This window comes from Lissotriton vulgaris, chromosome 11 (assembly GCF_964263255.1).
Source record: "Lissotriton vulgaris chromosome 11, aLisVul1.2, whole genome shotgun sequence".
Taxonomy (NCBI): domain Eukaryota; kingdom Metazoa; phylum Chordata; class Amphibia; order Caudata; family Salamandridae; genus Lissotriton; species Lissotriton vulgaris.
In genome coordinates, this window is record NC_141699.1 from 460,032,987 (window position 1) to 460,052,074 (window position 19,088).

Below are 19,088 nucleotides of genomic sequence, written 5' to 3' on the forward strand. Positions count from 1 at the left end.
ACAGTGACATTGTTTTCTTTCTATGTATCCATACAGAAATTACTTAAATATAAGTGTAGAAGACGGTGACCCCAAAGAGACGGCAAGTTCTGATGAAGGTGTCACAACATCAAGTGCAATAACACCGAAATGCGTCAACACTTTTTCTGGCTAGAATCCTATAAAGGTCAAGGAGGTAGCGGATATCCATAAATTATAGATACTGTCTACTGTACCAACACCATTAACGTAAAGACCTGAGGATCTATAGGATTAGTGGCAAAAAATATCAGGGCCACAAGTTGAGGGTGTGTGTGATAATAATCCATTTGTCTTTTCCCTGTAAAACTGTACTGATTGAATTTTTCTCCTTTATTTTGTTATTCCCATGAATGTGATATTAGGTTTTCTATGTACTATGAATTGTTTTTTACATGTTGTTTAATATTTTATTGTACTGATCCAAAGAATTGTACTTTGGTTTTTTAACTCATTTTCATGCGATATGAAATTTTATTTTTTTATAAAAAGAGTGTAAACGTTTACTTTTAGTGTGGAACTCCTTATCTAAAGATCTCACTTTGTTTAAATATCTCTTCTCTGTACCTTTATAAGGAATGTCTGCATGAGTGGTTATAACCCATTTAGTGCCCATAATAGATTCAGCTTAATGTACACCCAGGGATTTCTCTTTGACTAAGAAACTTGCTTTTTGGCCAGGTGGGGTCCTTGGGGGACCCTAGCACCAGGCTGAGAAGGTCAGGGTATTCCTACCATGTGACTTTTTGTTTAGGAATCAGCTCCTAGTCCGAGTCTAAGTCCAAAGATTGCTGTCAACACTCCCTGGTTGAAGTGTTGGCAGCCAATCAGATCTCCACACAAGATTGTGAGGATTTGCAGAGGGGTTGCATCCCCAGTTATACAAATTTGTTTTTTTCTTAATAACTCTAAAACTACTGAATGGATTTACACTAAATTTCTGGACCAACATCTAGATTTCTGTCAAATTTGGTGTGATTATATTCAGCAGTTTGGGTTGAAGTCATGTCTAAAATCCCTATGGGAATGATCATGGGAAATGCATATCTTTTGAAAATACCTACACGCTTGACTCCTCTCAGAATGGTTTCTGCCCAGGCCACAGTAAGGAGACTGCCCTCCTAGCCATAACCGAACATCTGAGGGAGGCCCCAGATGCCGGACGTACATCGGCGCTGATACTTCTTGATCTCAGCGCCCGTTTGACACGGTATCTCATCAGATTCTGTTGCAACGTCTGAAGGAGGCTGACATTGAGGGTCCGGCCCTGGGCTAGTTTGCCTCTTTTCTCTCTGAGAGAATATTCCAGGTGTCAGCCCCTCCTTTTACCTCCCTGATACACAATATCAATCAAGGGGTGCCACAGTGCTCACCGTTGAGCCCAACTCTATTCAATCTACATGTCCAACCTCTAGTAGCAGCTGCCAGGAGAAGAGGAATAACAGTGGTATCATATCCTGATGATACCCAGCTGATAGTAACACTGTCTGAGGATACAATGCAGGATCCTCTCAAGTTCAGGAGTGATCTCGCAGCCATTGCAAAGTGGATGAAAGACAACTGGCTCCAGCTAAATGCTAGCAAAACTGTGATTCTGCTAGTAGGTACAGACAGTGAGCTGTGGAGTGAGAGCTGGTGGCCTCCGACTTTGGGCTGTGCTCCTGTTCCTCAACAGGTGGTCAAAACCTGGGTGTATTGGTCGATTCGCCCATTAGCTTCCAGGCCAGACCAAAAAAATAGCGGGGTACGGCTTTGGACTCCTGCGGGGTCTCAAATCACTGTTGTTTTTTTTTATCACGCAGTCCGCCAAGTATTCATCCAGGCCTTCATCTTATCTAGGCTGGGCTATGCAAGTTCACTTTACCTGGGGGCGCAAAAAGGCTGAAATTCTACGTTTGCAAGGGCTCAAAATGTGGCTCCCAGAATCCTACTTCGCCTTTCAAAAACTCTCTCTACTACCAACGTCATCTGCAAACTACACTGGCTGCCAGTGGCAAAATGCATTGAGTTCAAGGCCCTCTGCATTGCCCATAAAATCATGAATATTTCTTCCCCAGATATGCTGGCGAACCAGCTCTCATCCTACATACCTACTCGCTAGCTATGTTCCATGAGCCATCATTTAGTGGTTGTCCCTCGGTGAGGAGGGAGCGTGCAGGAGAATGCTTTTTCCCGGTCCTGGTGGCAAAACTCTGGAACCTTCTCCTGTTGCACCTCCACAGCATTACCAACTACATGGCATTTTGCAAAGCCATTGAAACTTAACTTTTTGCCATACTATAGGCTCTGTTACTCTCAGTTTCTTCCCAATTACTGCTATAGTTAGCACTGGGACGCCCCTTTGCTGGGGCAGCTGTGCGCTCTATAAAACCGGTAATATAACACATTTTGACTCCACCCTTTTTCTCGGGCCCCGCTTGATAGATCACCCTGAAAATTTCCATGCACAATAAGACTCTCTGGTGCATTATTTTTGGGAACTTTTATGAAGATTTGTAAACCGGTGACAAAGATATAGGCAAGTCAATAAACGGTCCTGACAATAAGTATATCTGGTGACCGCCAGTAGGTAATGTGTATATGTATATATAATTTAAATGTGTAATGAAATTATCCTTTAACAAAGACATGATGGATGACAACAGGATCTGTTTTGCAATATATCCCTGTAACTTTAATGCACAGAAGTGTTTCGGACTGAATGAAAATGGTGCTCTATTTTTTGCAATAATGGGAGAACCCATGGTGGTATCTACATTTATGTGTTTTCGATATATAGTACTTTAGAAATAGAAATCCGAGTTCATGGTATAGAAATGAGTGAATGTAAAATAATGAACACGGAGATAAATGTGTCTTTTTATGTCTATTTCTGAATTGTTAGCTGACATAAAAAAAACACATTTATGTCAACATCAATATTGCAGAGTGAATAATATTTGGGCTATGTACATGTAATACATGTTATACAAAGTCTGTGCTCATATTTTTGCTTTTTATGAAGTTTATATGTAATTGTTAAAGTTGCAATGTAACCAAAAGAAGTACTAAACCACAATTCCCAGAATGCCCCATAATAGACAGGACAGGTAATGTGTATTTAAAGATGAAATTGACAAAGGACTCACTAACCGTGAGCAAGACTCAGTAGAGTTGCAGTGCGTAGGTGTTTGCTACTTTAAATAAACAATTGTAGAATTTCTACCAGAGAATGCAGTGCAGCGTCCTTTTCAACAGTGGATGTGGTATATATATATATATATATATATATATATATATATATATATATATATATATATATATATCTATCCTGAAAGTCGTCTCACCCACAGGAATACGATCTCCAAAGAGACGACGCGGACCCAAAGTCGTGCTGCAATATTTTTTATTTTCTTTCACCCAGCACCTCAGCCATGACGCGTTTCGGCCCTCCTCGGACCTTTATCACATGACAAGTCACATGGGGAAGCTTCGTTCAATTTAAAGTGCAAGTGCAAATTAAAGTGCAATAGAAATGGACAACAGACTGGATGTCAACCACAACATAGTAATATCTGTAAAATACAGGAAGTCTGAACGCGCAAAATTCTACACATGTGCAAAGTGCATGACATAAATATTTACAATAAATATTTAAAATCATCATGAATGCAATTATAAAAAGCCATGTAATAGGAAAACTAATGAATAAAACACGATTAATTAAAATCTGTGCTTAGAATTCCTAGTTGACTAAAATTGCAGTATGTTAATAAAGCACAAAGTTTAGTGCACATTTGAAAATAGCAGCGTCAAATACATTTGTGGCAATGACACAAAGTTAATAAAGCCCAAGTGGGCAATGCAAAAATGTGTCCAAGTAAAGTGAAAGTGTAAATAATGTGTGTACCCAAACCTAAGTTAAAATATAATAGTGAATAAAAGCTATGTTAAATATATGTTTTTACAGCAAGCGGCAAATTTTGAATTCATTGATGAACAGGCACTCAAAGATATTTACATTTAAAAACAGAATCATTTCATAAAAATGTAAAAAAATCTTCGGTGGAATTCAATCCATTCGGACTTTTGGTATCCATCTCCAGTATATACTTGGTCTCTAATTTTCTCAGTTTAGCATTTCTATCGCCTCCTCGTCTCCATGGGGGAATGCAATCCACTATATATTATCTCAATTCATCTGGGTTCTTGGAATGAATAGCCTCAAAGTGTCTGGCGACAGGGTACGTATCGTCACCATTTTTGGATTGCTCGTAAGTGCTGGAGTATCCTTTTGTGACATTGGGGTTTTGTGCTCCCCACGTATTTAAACCACAAGGACACTCCAGCACGTATACAGCATATTCTGTGCGGCATGTCAGTTTTTTATCTATTTTGATGGGTTTATTTTTGAAGGGGCTATGATATTCAGTTTTGTTAACCCCTTGTTTGCATGCCTTGCATGTTGCACACTTTATGTACCCTTTACTTCCCAAGATCAACAGATCACTTGTTTTTATTTCTGGACTACTGGAGACTAGAGTGTTACTCATGGCATTAGCTCTTCTAAATGTCAAGTTGGGAGAACGTGTAGGTTTCTCCCCTAAAGTGGGATCATTTCTAATCAGAGGCCAATTCTTCGTGATGATTTCTCTAATAGCCAGATGTTGATTGCTATACGTTAGTATCAGCCTCAGCGGTTGATCCTCACTAGGGTTTTGTGCTCCCCACGTATTTAAACCACAAGGACACTCCAGCACGTATACAGCATATTCTGTGCGGCATGTCAGTTTTTTATCTATTTTGATGGGTTTATTTTTGAAGGGGCTATGATATTCAGTTTTGTTAACCCCTTGTTTGCATGCCTTGCATGTTGCACACTTTATGTACCCTTTACTTCCCAAGATCAACAGATCACTTGTTTTTATTTCTGGACTACTGGAGACTAGAGTGTTACTCATGGCATTAGCTCTTCTAAATGTCAAGTTGGGAGAACGTGTAGGTTTCTCCCCTAAAGTGGGATCATTTCTAATCAGAGGCCAATTCTTCGTGATGATTTTTCTAATAGCCAGATGTTGATTGCTATACGTTAGTATCAGCCTCAGCGGTTGATCCTCACTAGGGTTGGTTCTGGCTACACGTCTAGTCTCCAAAGCCTGAGATCTATTTTGTGTATTTGCTCTTTTTGTTGCTTTGTCGATCATAAGAGGACTATATCCCCTTTCAATGAATCTTGACCGACACTCCCTTTGTGCTTTTAAGCAATCTGTATCCAGGCTGCAAATTCTCCTAATCCGCAGCATCTCCCCATAGGGGATGCTGCGGATTAGGTGTGCAGGATGATTACTCTCCACATGCAGCAGGGAGTTGCCTGCCGTACTTTTCCTGTGTAACCTGGTGTTGAGGAGAGTATCTGAGATAAATATTTCCACATCAAGAAAGAACAGACTTGCTAATGTTGCTGGTAAAGTGCAAATTCATGTTGTTGGTATTCAGAGAGTCAATGAAGATTTTAGCTTCACTCTCTGTGCCTTTCCAGATAAATAGCAAATCATCTATGTATCTGAACATTTGAGCAATGTGGGTATCAATGAATTGGTTGTCCTCTGACATTAACACCTGTCTTTCCCATAGCCCCATGTACAGGCAGGCGTAGCTAGGGGAAAAACATGCCCCCATAGCTACGCCTCTGATCTGCTGATAAACCTGTTTGGAAAACAAAAAATAGTTATTTTCGAGGCACATTATGATTATAGCCATCAACATTTTGTTATGTTCTAAATAACAAATTGGACGTTGCCTAAGAAAGTATTCTACTGCCTTAAGACCATCCCTATGATGTATGCTGGTATATAAGGAAGAAACGTCCATAGAAATTAGTAGCATATCATCACTCCATAACACATTCTTCAATTTACGTAGCAAGTCACCAGTGTACAGTATGAATGATGGCAATGTTCGTACAGATTCTTGGAGGAAGTAATCAACATATTTGCTTGCATTTTCCATAATGCTACCACATGCAGATATTATTGGCCTGCCCGGAGGACAGGTCTTGCTTGTTCTTGTGGATTTTGGGTATAAAATATACCACAGGCATTATCGGATTGTCATTTTTGAGAAAGCGAAACTCATCTGTTGATAACAGTCCAGTACTTTTCCAGGCTATTAAGCTCGAATAAAAGTTGTCCCAAGAGGCTCTTACTTGTTGTCATATCACTACGCCTGTAACAGTCCATATCACTTAGTTGGCTCATTGCCTCCTCCACATACAAACTTTATGGCCAGAGAACGATGTTCCCACCCTTGTCTGCTTGGCGTATAATTAAGTTCTTGTTAGATTTTAACTTTTTCATGAGCTTAAAGTATGCATCATCTCTTGCAGTATACCTACTTTTAGCTTCATTCTGTTTTTTGTACAAAGTTTTTAGCTCCTGTTTTACCTTGTCGTGAAAGATGTCAATATTATCATATATATATATTTATATCAATATCAAAACACAAGGTTGCTCCCAACTCACAAAGCCACAACTCGGCGTGGTAGTCAATATACCTAGGTAAGTAGCAGCCCAGCGATATGCACAGTTTCTGCCATACGTGTTTCGAGCTTGTATCAGCTCTTGCTCACTGGCGGAAAGGAGACAGGATACGGAATTCAAAACATGCGATTTATTTTGATAAAGAGTCTCGCCCCAATAGGCGCAGTGGCATGCTGGTTTTAGTAGTCTTAATACCTGCCACCCCTACTCAATGTTCATTAACCAAGTGGCTCCCTGCCTGGCTCCCAGATAAATAAACACCCGGTTGGGCATGCGCTCACTGCCTGGCTTGCATCAATACACCCTGCCTGCCTTGGCCACGCCGTCCCTCCATGCCTCCTAGTATTCTGCACAGAGGTCCCGCACGTGTCGCGGTGGGGCTTCGTCGCGGCTGGAACTGCCGCTAAACATCAAAGCACAAGGTTGTTCCCAACTCACGAAGCTACAACTCGGCGTGGTAGTCCATATACCCAGGTTAGTAGTGGCCCAGCGATGTGCACATGTTTATTTATTTATCTACACCCAATACCGGGACTTCCGTAGCCATAATGCTTTGCGGATAATTGAACCAGCTCATCTGGGGGCGTGAAAGTGACATTATTGGCTGAGACCGGAGCATGCATTCATTCTTGCAACTGCCTTTGAAGAGATGAACTTTCGAAACACGTCGGTGTATTGCAATTTGAATGACTGTTAGAAGGAAGCTATTAACAGGAGCCTGCTTGTACCCTTCAAATAAATGTTTGCCACCTTCAAAATGCATTTTGGGTGCTGCTCAAGTGTGGGAAAAGTTGGAGCGTGATATGGGACGGCTGCCCGGTCATCGAGCTTGCACCACCCAGAGTAAAGGAGGGGCCCATGCGGCTTGTTATGTTCCAAGCGGCTTTTGGGAAGCGCTTATTAGGGATTTAAAGTGGACACTGTTCATGGCGGCCCATCTGAGGGCTTGAAAAGGGAACAGTAATTAGTGCACCATCGAAGGATTGTAATACCAGGACTTCCGTCGCCATAATGCTTTGCAGGTAATTGAACCGGCTTATCTGGGGGCGTGAAAGTGACATTATTGGCGGAGACTGGAGCATAGATTCATTCTTGCAACTGCCTTTAAAGAAGAGAGATTAACTTTCGAAATGCGTCGGCGTATTGCAATTTGAATGACTGTTAGAAGGAAGCTATTGATAGGAGCCTGCTTGTACCCTTCAAATAAAGGTTTGCCACCTTCAGTGTGCATTCTGGGTGCTGCTCAAGTGTGGGCAAAGTGGGAGCATGATATGGGATGGCTGCCCGGCCGTCGAGCTTGCACCAATCAGAGTAAAGGAGGGACCCATGCGGTTTGGTATGTGCCGAGCGGCTTTTGGGAAGCGCATATTAGGGATTTAAAGTGGACACTGTTCATGGGGGCCCATCTGAGGGCTTGAAAAGGGAATAGTAATCAGTGCACCATCGGAGGTTTGTAATACCGGGACTTCCGTAGCCATAATGCTTTGCAGGTAATTGAACCGGCCCATCTGGGGGAGTGAAAGTGACATTTTTGGTGGAGACCGGAGCACACATTCATTCTTGCAACTGCCTTTGAAGAAGAGAGATGAACTTTTGAAATACGTCGACGTATTGCAATTTGAATGACTGTTAGAAGGAAGCTATTAACAGAAGCCTGCTTGTACCCTTCAAATAAAGGTTTCCCACCTTCAATATGAGTTTTGGGTGCTGCTCAAGTGTGGGAAAAGTTGGAGCGTGAGGTATATATATATATATATATAAATATATATATATATACTACTGGCAGTCATTATTGTTGGGACATAGTTTCCGTAGGAAAATAGTTTTTTCTTTTCCCAATAACTTTTGCGCCAGTTGACAAATCTTCACAACATTTTCAAAACTAATGACCCGCTCTGGTCAGCTCCTGTCTTGAAAGTAACGGGGTATTTCGTCAAGCGGGGGCCGAGAAAAAAGGGGGGTCCCAAAAAGTTTTTTCCCCATGTTATTTTCCATAGGAAACTTTAGACAAAGCTAAAGGCCGAACTGCTGAACGGAATTACACCAAATTTGGCAAAAAGGTATGTCTTGGTTCAGAAAGAGACCTTTTGTTAAATGGTTTAAATCCGTTCAGCAGTTCCGGAGAAATTTGAAAAAGATAACGTTTCGATATCTGGGGCAGCGGTGGGTTCGCGAACCCTCCCGACCACAAACTTCATTCTAATTGGCCGCCAACACTCCAAACCAGGAAGTGTTGGCAGCCATCTTGTGACTCGGTTCTAAAAAAACTGTAGAAAAACATTAAAGAACAAGAAAAAGAGACAGGATAGAAAACCCCTGACCCCCTAGGCCTGCTCAGGGGGACCCGCAAGGACCCCGAGGGCCAAAAAAAGCATTTTAAAAATAATAATAATAATGCAACATGACAAAGTCTTGTTCCATGATGTCTATGGCAGAAGACACAATGCTGCCAATGAATATATCCTGGACGACAGAGTCATTAACCCATTGTCTACTACAGAGAGAGGTTTCTCTAAATTAATACAATCAATTTCTCGTTGAATGTTCCATGAACTGTTACTATGGAAACTGGCATTAAGCAGGAAGGGTGAAGAAGTCAGTCGCTAAGCGTTTACATGTGCAATCAATGGAAATGTGTTTTACAATTTGAAAATCTCTGGGAAGCAATGTTATTTGTTGCTTATGTGTATTTGTATGAAGAAAGAGAGGGAAACCTTGCCATTACTGGTTTTACCTTGCTGAGTCTGGTGCATCACATTGATTGTGTGTAAAAGAAAGTCCTGTCTGAGTGTGGGAGATTTTTCATTCAACACATTTATTGGCAAGGTGAGTTATACATTTTTGAAGTTTATTTAAAAACGATTTGACATTATTCTAAAACTGTTGTTTGAAATATATTATTAAATGTAGAGATGTATATTGGAATTATTTTCATTGTAGTTGAATGCTGTTTAAAAAAGTGTCTGTACAGTAGCATGTGTATTTTTTAGGATGATTACTGATATATTTCAATCTTGTTTTTAAAGTCTGATCAAAGGTATAGTTGAATGATGCCGCATATTTTTAGATAGTTTGTTGAAGATGCAGTACAAATGTGTAATTTGAAAGATGTTCATATAAGCTGTAGTTTATTAGCCTTCATTGTTTGTTCTCTCTACAAAGGTATAGTTGAATGTTACTGCATAATTATAGATATTTTGGTAAAGATGCAGCACAACTGTGTTATTTGAAAGATTAAGATGTTAATAATTAGGTTTCTGTTATTAGTTTGTACAGAAGGTAAAGTCAAATGATGCAATACATTTTAAGATAGAATGGTGAAATAAGGTGCTGTAAATTAGGTTTCCTGTTGTAGTGTGAGCAAAGGTAGAGTTGAATGATAACACATCATTTTAGATACAAAGGTGAAAATGTATAATAAAAGTGTGGTTTTAAAATGTTCATAAAAGGTGTTATTAATTACCTTTTTTCTTAATCTTAAGTCTGTTGAGAGGTATAGTTTAATGATGTTGCATATTTGTAGATTGAATGGTCAAGATGTAGCTCAAAGGTAAATACCACATACTACCCTTTCTGGCTTGTTGTACTTATCTACTTAACTAGATAGTATGTAATGACTCATCAATGTGTTCAGATTCTATTCATACAGTTATAAGTATGCTAAGTGAACAATTAAGAGATGCCTGACCGATTACAGGAGTGCATATGTAGTGAATATGTGATTTAAAAACAACATGAGTAATAATTGACTGGTTCCATATTCTGTCATCACCCAGTTAGTATCCAAGCTCTACCTATTCACTCATGCAAAGACCCAGGCACTAACTCATGCAGTGGTATAATCCCTTGAACACTACCCATGCAGTCCCTGTGCACTCTTCCAGTCACCCAGCCAGCACCATGTCCTTATCCAATTACTGTGCCAAAACCCAAGCACTAATAAATTCACCATGCACTCTCCTTGCCGGGCTCTAATCATCTAGTCACTACCCATGCACTCATGCAATGGCCCAGGTACTAACTCATACAGTGCTATAGTCCCCAGAGCACTACCCAGGCAGTCCAGCAACCCCCTGTCACTTCCTGTGCACTCTTCCAATCACCCAGCCAGCACCATGTTCTTATGCAGTCACTGCGCCAAAACCCAAGCACTGATAAATTCGCCATGCACTCTCCTTGAAGCACTCTAATCATCCAGTTACTACTGACTACCCATGTACTCATGCAATGACCCAGGCACTAACATATGCACTGCTACAGTCCTCTGAGGCCTACCCATACAGTCCTCTAACCACCTGCACACTACTGATTTACTCCTTCAATTACCCAGATAGTAACCATGCAGTCCAGCAATACCCTTGTCACTCCCTGTGCAGTCTTCCAGTCACCCAGAAAGTATAATTTCTTTATCCACTCACCACCAAACCCAAGCCCTTATAAATTCACCATGCACTCTCCTTGCAGGACTCTAATCATTCAGTCACTACCCATGTACTCATGCAATGACCCAGGCACTAACTCATGAACTGCTACAATCCCCTGAGCACTACGCATGCAGTCAAGCTATCACCTGTCACCCCCTGTGCACTCTTCCAATCACCCAGCCAGCACCATGTCCTTATCCAATCACTGTGCCAAAACCCAATCACATATAAAATCACCATGCACTCTCCTTACAGCACTCTAATCATCCAGTTACTACCCACATACACATTCAATGACCTAGGCACTAACTAAGGCAGTGCTACAATCCCCTGAGCACTACCCATGCAGTCCAGCAATCGCCCTGTGTGAGAAGTTGGCCTGACATATGCTGTCCACTAGTTATAGTGGGCACCTTGCACCAGTCCTAACAACACCTTAGAGGTGATAGGTTAAAGACAACCTTAATATTTTGAAAGCTATCCTAGTGGTAGCTATGGAGAGCAGCCTTCAGGCTAAGTCTTCAAGGAATGTAACGCAGCTTGTTTTACCAGTCTTTTAACTCTTGAATGACTAAATGAAAGGACAACCACATCAGGTATATATATAAAATATATTTATTTATTCTAATCACACCCTACTAGTCTCTTTATGAGGATAGAGGTCAAAGCACATATGTTACATTTAATATATCACAGTAAATTAGTACAATATATACGTTGAGCCCGAGGGGCGTACCAAACCTTATATTAGGAAAGTGGTGTAAAAACCATGACTTGACTAGACACAAGGCCTAGAGGCTGTAGAATTGCTGGGACTACAAGGAACCACCCTAGGTAGTGACACAAGGGACCACCGGGGACGCGTGCAGTGTGAGAACACAGCCACAAGACGCCGTTAGCTTCTATGGGGAAAGTCGCGGATGGAAATTTAAAGATTAAGGACACTTAGGAGAGAATTTGGAGCAAACCCCTTTAGACATAAGGGGATCTAGGGCCAACACCCACAAGAGTACCGGAGTACTCTTGTTACCTCACCCAGGGAAGCCGGGTGCATAGGTGTCTTTTGGTGTTGGGAATCGTCGTTGATTCCAATGGCAATCTGCTGCAAAGTGCTGCTGCCGTCGAAGTGGAAAATTTCCGGTGTGATCCAAACCTGGATCGAAGATGAGAAGAACCTGAAAGCAGAGGGGACAGAGTCTGGGTCACTAGCCAGTTACCAGGGGCACCATAGACGAATGCCCACCAATGTCAGGGGATTTCAGGTTGAAGAGGTGAAGCTTGACTCTGCAGCTGCGAGGACCAGGACGGGTTCACGACAACAGGAGCGAATTCGAGCTGTCCCACATAGGATGTTGAGTGCTGTGGCATTGGACCACTAGAGGGAGCTCGAGAGCTGCGAACTGCAAATGCCAGAACGCCATTGCTTTGAGGCAGACACAGTCCTTACCGCCTCCGCTGAGCTGAGTGATAACAGAGTAGAATGTTGGCTGCCCAGTCCTGCCCAGTCTCTGCTCGGTCCGTTGTTCGTTGGCTGTCGACAATCAGCTCGCAGCCTGTGCCGGCGGGGGCTGGGGGCCGTTGACGGGGGCGCTGGACTGTCGGGTCCCTTTGAGCGGCGGCAGCCTAGGTCGCGAGGAGCGCGAGGAGCGCGAGCAGAGGTCGAGGAGCAGCTGACAAGGAGCGGTCGCTGCGGACGGGCGGGCGCCGAGCAAGGCAGAGTGAAAACAGCAGTGCCTGAGCCTCGCCTCACCTCCTCTCTCTGCTTCTGGTCTTTCCACAAGATCCATCTGTCTACCATTTCTTTGGAGCAGCAGAAACTGCCTCTGCAGCAATAAGGACAACTAGCCACATGCCACACACGAGAGAAGCAGCAATCACAACAACTACAGGTGAGTGTGAGCGTTGAGAGCATAACGCTTAACCTGGTGTCAAGCGCTGCGATAACAACACCACCGTAGTTTTGTCCCACGACGATAACAACACCACCATAGTTTTGTACCACGACGCCTGGCCCCCCCACCAGCTCTACTGCTGACGACCCGCGAAAACTCGGGGACAGGATTTCTCGAGAGCAGCGTCAGAACGCTCAGGGAAGTGTTCCATCTGTCATAGTCGGATCACTGAAATAATATCGAGCCCATTAATATCGACTTGCAAAAATATCGATGAGAAAATATCGATGGACAAAATATCTAGTTTCTATCTTTATACAGGTAAGTACAAAAATATCGACTCTAAAATATCGACTGTAAATAATATAGACTGTCAAAATATCGTTTTTTTATATGTCTTTAAATTAAGTTAAAACTAATATAAAAATAAATATATTTAATATAAACTTAGTTAAAATGATTAAATAAATGTAATACTAATAAATAATTTTAATGTAAATTACAAAAAATATATATATATATTTATATATATATAAATACATATTATTAACTAAACATATATAATATTTTTACCGTAGCATAGCAAATTCGTTAAAATTTATTGTAACAACTATAGTGAATTCAACAGTAGAAAAACGCAGGATAGCGTAGGGGTAAAAATTACTATTCCCACTCCAGTGGGTGCAACAGTAGGGAAAACATAGGATAGCGTAAGGGTTAAAATTACTATTCTCACTCCAGTGGGTGCAACAGTAGGGAAAGCGTTGGATAGCGTAGGGGTTAAAATTACTAATCTCACTCCAGTGGTTGCAACAGTAGGGAAAGCATTGGATAGCGTAGGGGTTAAAATTACTATTCCCACTCCAGTGGGTGCAACAGTAGGGAAAGCGTTGGATAGCGTAGGGGTAAAAATTACTATTCCTACTCCAGTGGGTGCAACAGTAGGGAAAGCGTTGGATAGCGTAGGGGTAAAAATTACTATTCCCACTCCAGTGGGTGCAACCGTAGGGAAAACATTGGATAGCGTAAGGGTTAAAATTACTATTCCCACTCCAGTGGATGCAACAGTAGGGAAAGCGTTGGATAGCGTAGGGGTTAAAATTACTATTCCCACTCCAGTGGGTACAACAGTAGGGAAAGCGTTGGATAGCGTAGAGGTTAAATTTACTATTCCCACTCCAGTGGGTGCAACAGTAGGGAAAGCGCTGGATAGCGTAGGGGTTAAAATGACTATTAATTAATTAACAATTAACAATTTTAATTAATTTACATAATTAATTAATTATAATTAATTAACTTCCCACCCTATCCCCCTATAAACTCACAACCCACTACAGAAAATAAATTACTAAATATTAATTATTTATCAATTAGATATTTATTATTAAATACCAATTATATTTTAATTAATTACCAATTAATATTTATTTAACAATTATTATTAATTTACATAATTAATTAATTATAATAAAATTACTTCCCACCCTATTCCCCTATAAACCCACAACCCGCTACAGAAAATAATGTACTAAAAATTAATTAGTATTTATTTATTATTTTTTACCAATTATATTTTAATTATTTACCAATTAATAATTAATTAACAATTAATAATAATTTACATAATTAATTAATTATAATTAAATTACTTCCCACCCTATTCCCCTATAAACCCACAACCCGCTACAGAGTTATATTACACAATTATTAAAAATTATTAATAACTACCTTATTTTCGATTTTTTTTGTCTATATTCTATCTAGTCGATGTATGTATGTATGTATGTATAGGCATTTATATAGTGCACTACTTACCCGGAGGGTCCCAAGGCGCTTCGACCACTGCGAAACCCTTCCTGGCTTCCCTGAGAGATGGTCCCTTAATGGGTGTCTCCAGGGTGAGACCAGGCATCCCCGGCGGTCTGGTGGGGCCGTTAGTGAAGATGAGGCAAGCTAATGCCCAGAGTTGCCGAGTGTGAACGCTGATCAGAGTGGGCACCGAGGCGAGAGAATTATCGAGTCCGCTGACCCTGGTCAAGAAACCTGCCGCGCCGGGAATCGAACCCTGGTCCCGGGCCGTCCTCTGTTCTCGGGTCTGCCGCCTCTAACCAGTGAGCCATGACTATGTCTAGTCTATATTTTTGATTCAATATTTTGTCTATTAATATCGATATTACTCGATATTTTTGTAGTCTATATTATGTCTGGTCGATATTTTTCCTAGTCTATATTTTTTACTCAATATTTTGTCCAATCGATATTTTGGAATCGATATTATGTCTGTTTACCGTCATAGTCCTCCCAGTCCTAGTGCAGTTGTGCAGTTGTTTTCATCTCTTGTAATTTTCGGCTGCGCTGCATTACCCCAACGAGCACTGAGGGAGGAGGCACGGACGGAGCACAGAGAGCACAGAGATCACGAACGCCAAATACAAACACCCGGCGGGGAGAGGCTCGGCGCTAGAAACCACCAGATACCGCGGCACAAACCAGGCTTAAAACCGCGCTGCATCTATAAGTTATTATGCGATCTGGCAAAGTGAGAAGGGCCCCAGGAGACAAAACCAACGTCCCAAAGGGGCCTGCAAAGCGAAGGAGGATTGATAAATCTAATGATAACAAGGCAAACAACCCCCCGAAAAATCCACTAATCTCGCCAATTCCATCCTTATTTGAAAAATCTGCATTAAGAAAAGACACAGCAATTAGTTTGCGATTTCAATTTTTAAAGGATCCAGGATCAGTACTGTTCTCATCAACAGGGGACGTTGAAGGACTATCGTCCCCCTTAGCCCCTGTTAAAATATTAGTAGCAAAAAATCAAAGCGAGGCGGATGCAAGAGATGCACCCCTTGCAGGGAAATCACACCTCCATTAACATCCACAAAAGGCCCGGATCAACAAGTTAACACAGCCAATAAAAAAATCTCTCCTGATGCTGACAGATTAGTTACCACATCAGCAATGGTTCATTCAGCCATCGGGGATCTCAACACTACCACTATATAACCAACACCACTCACAAAAGCAGTGGATTCAAGAGCAAGCCAGGATCATATACAAGTTATGCACTCAAGCCTCGACAAGCTCTCTCACCTATGGCCTGACCTTAGCCAGATAGATTGCCACGGCAAAGAGAATGATCGTTCGGCCAATATAAAGCATATTCAGGTGGAGGAAGATACTCCAGCTGAAATCAAAAGCAGCGAACCGGATCCGCAATTTCCCAGCCTGGGAAACAGCGAAAATCACATGACTACATCAAATGAGAGAAATGTTAATCTATCAAACACAGATACCAATAAACAGCTTAACAAAGACAATGGACCTTTGGCTCTCGCTGCGCCTTTACTACAAGCACTTCAAACATCTACAACAGCATTAATAATGCAATCCGATAAGCTGGATATTCAAATAGATCTAATGAACGTAATAGCTTCCTACATAGCAGGTATTAATACAAAATTGGATAACCTAAATAATCTGATTATTAGAGCACACACTAATGCCTTTCAACTCGAATCATCATGTACCTGTGGTCCAGGACTCGATAAGTTAAGTACATTGCCTACAGTTTTAGACCAGATTCTTACGTTAAAGAAGCGCCTCATCCATCCATCCATAGAGTCTGACCAGTCTGGCAAAGGTAACACTCAGAGCTCGAACTTAAAGATGACAACCTCTCATTAGAGAACGCCAGCACAGAAAAAAACCCCAAGTCCGGAAAAATCCCAATCAATGAAGAAACCCATAAAGTTATTAAAACTGATGTAACCAACTTAGTTCCTACAAAGCTAACAATGACAAAGCGACAAAGGAAAAAAGAACGGAAAGCAGGGAACAAAAAAAGTGAAGTAGGTTCACAGTCAAGCCTCAACATATATCCCATTTTTGTAAACTCTAATACAAAGGCACTAACAGAGGATAGCACTATGGAATCTTGCACAGACGAAAGGGCCAATGCTGACATGTCCACCAATACATCACGGACGACGACAAAGGCTCTCAAAGGCCAACAGCCAGCCAATAGCCTGACTAGTTCGAAACAAACGACTGATAAACTCCATAATATACCGCAAACAACAAACAATGGGCCAACCCCAGGAAGTGAAAATACTTCTGAAAAAACATCTCACTGTGGAAAAGGCAAAGAATTCCACTTAGATCAGAACCCCTACCCTCACCAAGAAAGCAACAAAGAAATTACTACATCGCAAGTCACCACTTCAGTTTAGGCGAATAACAACAAGCACAGTCACCTACTAGCTCCAGGATCAAAAGGAAACTTCAATTTTCATAACCAGCATGACACAATTCTCCCAGCTGGAGACAATAGGGCAGTAAATGATGATACCAATCAAGTACAAGCAGCTGCCCGAACAGAACCAGAGGAAAAGGGTCTTTTCGCTTCTACTTTTCAAGCATTGTCTGAACCCGGAAAACATAATCTAGAAGTCAAAGTTTGCCACGATTCTCAAAGATTGATACTCGAAACCCTGGTTGCCTTAAATCAAGGCAAACTAAGTATAAGTATAACAAACAAAGACATTAAACATACAAGTGGAGAAATGAGTAAGAACACAAGGAAAGATCTAAACGAGCCTGCAGATGTTCACTGTCAACTAATTTTTACTCCCGAATATAAGACACAGGGCAGGCATGATACATTAAATAGGAGTAACATCTTGAAACTCATGGCAGAAATTAAAGAGCTAAGTAACATAAAATCCACAGACCTGGAACAGGTACAATTTCAGAGAGAGTCAAAGGATACATGCAACGAGCAAACATTGACCACTTGGAAAACCCCAGGGATTGCCCAATTAATATTAGGGTGCTCAGACCGGTTTCTATCATGGGGCATACAATTATCAAGACCCACTGCCCGCGTTATCCGTTGCCATTAAAAAAAGAAAATGGTACACGGTTTACCAGGAAAATTACAGACCTTGCAATCCAGAAACCAGTCTACTCAATCTTACACAACGCCAAAGTTAAAAGCAATCTAACGCTTACTCAGGGAGTAACAGAAGAGAAAAAAGTCGAGGAATTTCAACACTCAATGGACCATTGGAAGTGGCTTCCCAGTATGCTGAACAACAAGCGGAGGTATTGACCAAATAAAGAAACGCCGAACCAAGATGCATATGGGGGAATACACGTAATATCTTGGAATATCGCCGGAGCAAAAAGACTTCTGGAGGAAGGACAAGCATTAGATGAATGGGCAAACTGCGATATCATCGCATTGCAAGAAACCTGGTCGCAAGAAGATATCGCATTGGTAGGTTTCACCCACTACACTGTAGCTGCTGAAAAATCCCAAACCCATGGACGAGCCACTGGAGGCCTAGCAGTTTACGTGTCAACCACCCTAAACATTAATTCTGAGCAGCTTAATTCCTCCGACCCAAGCATTCAAATAAATAAATTATCAGGACAAAAGGCAACCGACAACAAGACAACAATCCTGATTAATTATTACACACAACCGAATTCAAAAGTCAAAAAGAAAAAAAACGTAGTGCTGTGCAACGCAATAACGGGACTTCGCTCCACTGAGCCCTCATGGAATATAATATTAATTGGTGATTTTAATTCTAATTTGATACACTCCCCTAAGGAAGACGAAATATTATCTGCAGACAACATGTACTGGAGCGTTCCAAAGCAAATATGCAGCGTGTCGAGAGCTCGTACGGATCCGCTTGGCTTACACCTTGTGGCAGAACCTTAGTATCTAGGTATGCGCGTCTTGAATGGCAGGACCAATGAAGATCGTCCTCCGAAAAAAACTTACTACGGTCCACATTCACATCCAACGTTGGATTTCACAGTTGTAAGCCTACCACTAATTCATTTAGTAGAATCCTTCTACATTGAATACACGTCCTTGAGTGACCATGCGATGCAGCACATTAAATTTAACCTCTGTACGGAAAGATTCCAACCATCACACATACTGGAGGGTCACCTAAGCACAATTAACCAAAAGCACATTAATTGGTCGGAAGCAAATAAAATGGTCTGGTTTTCAACAATAGAGGCCACAATGAAAGATGTGGGTGACGAGCCAAAGAATAATATCCAGGCATGGAATCTTTTTCTGGATAAATTTATCACAAAAATGAAACTACCGGGTAAACAGGCTAAAACAGTAAGGCCCAACAATAAACTACCGAAATCACTCCTAGAACTAAAGAGGAATTTGCTAAGAACTCAAAAGAAGCTACAGA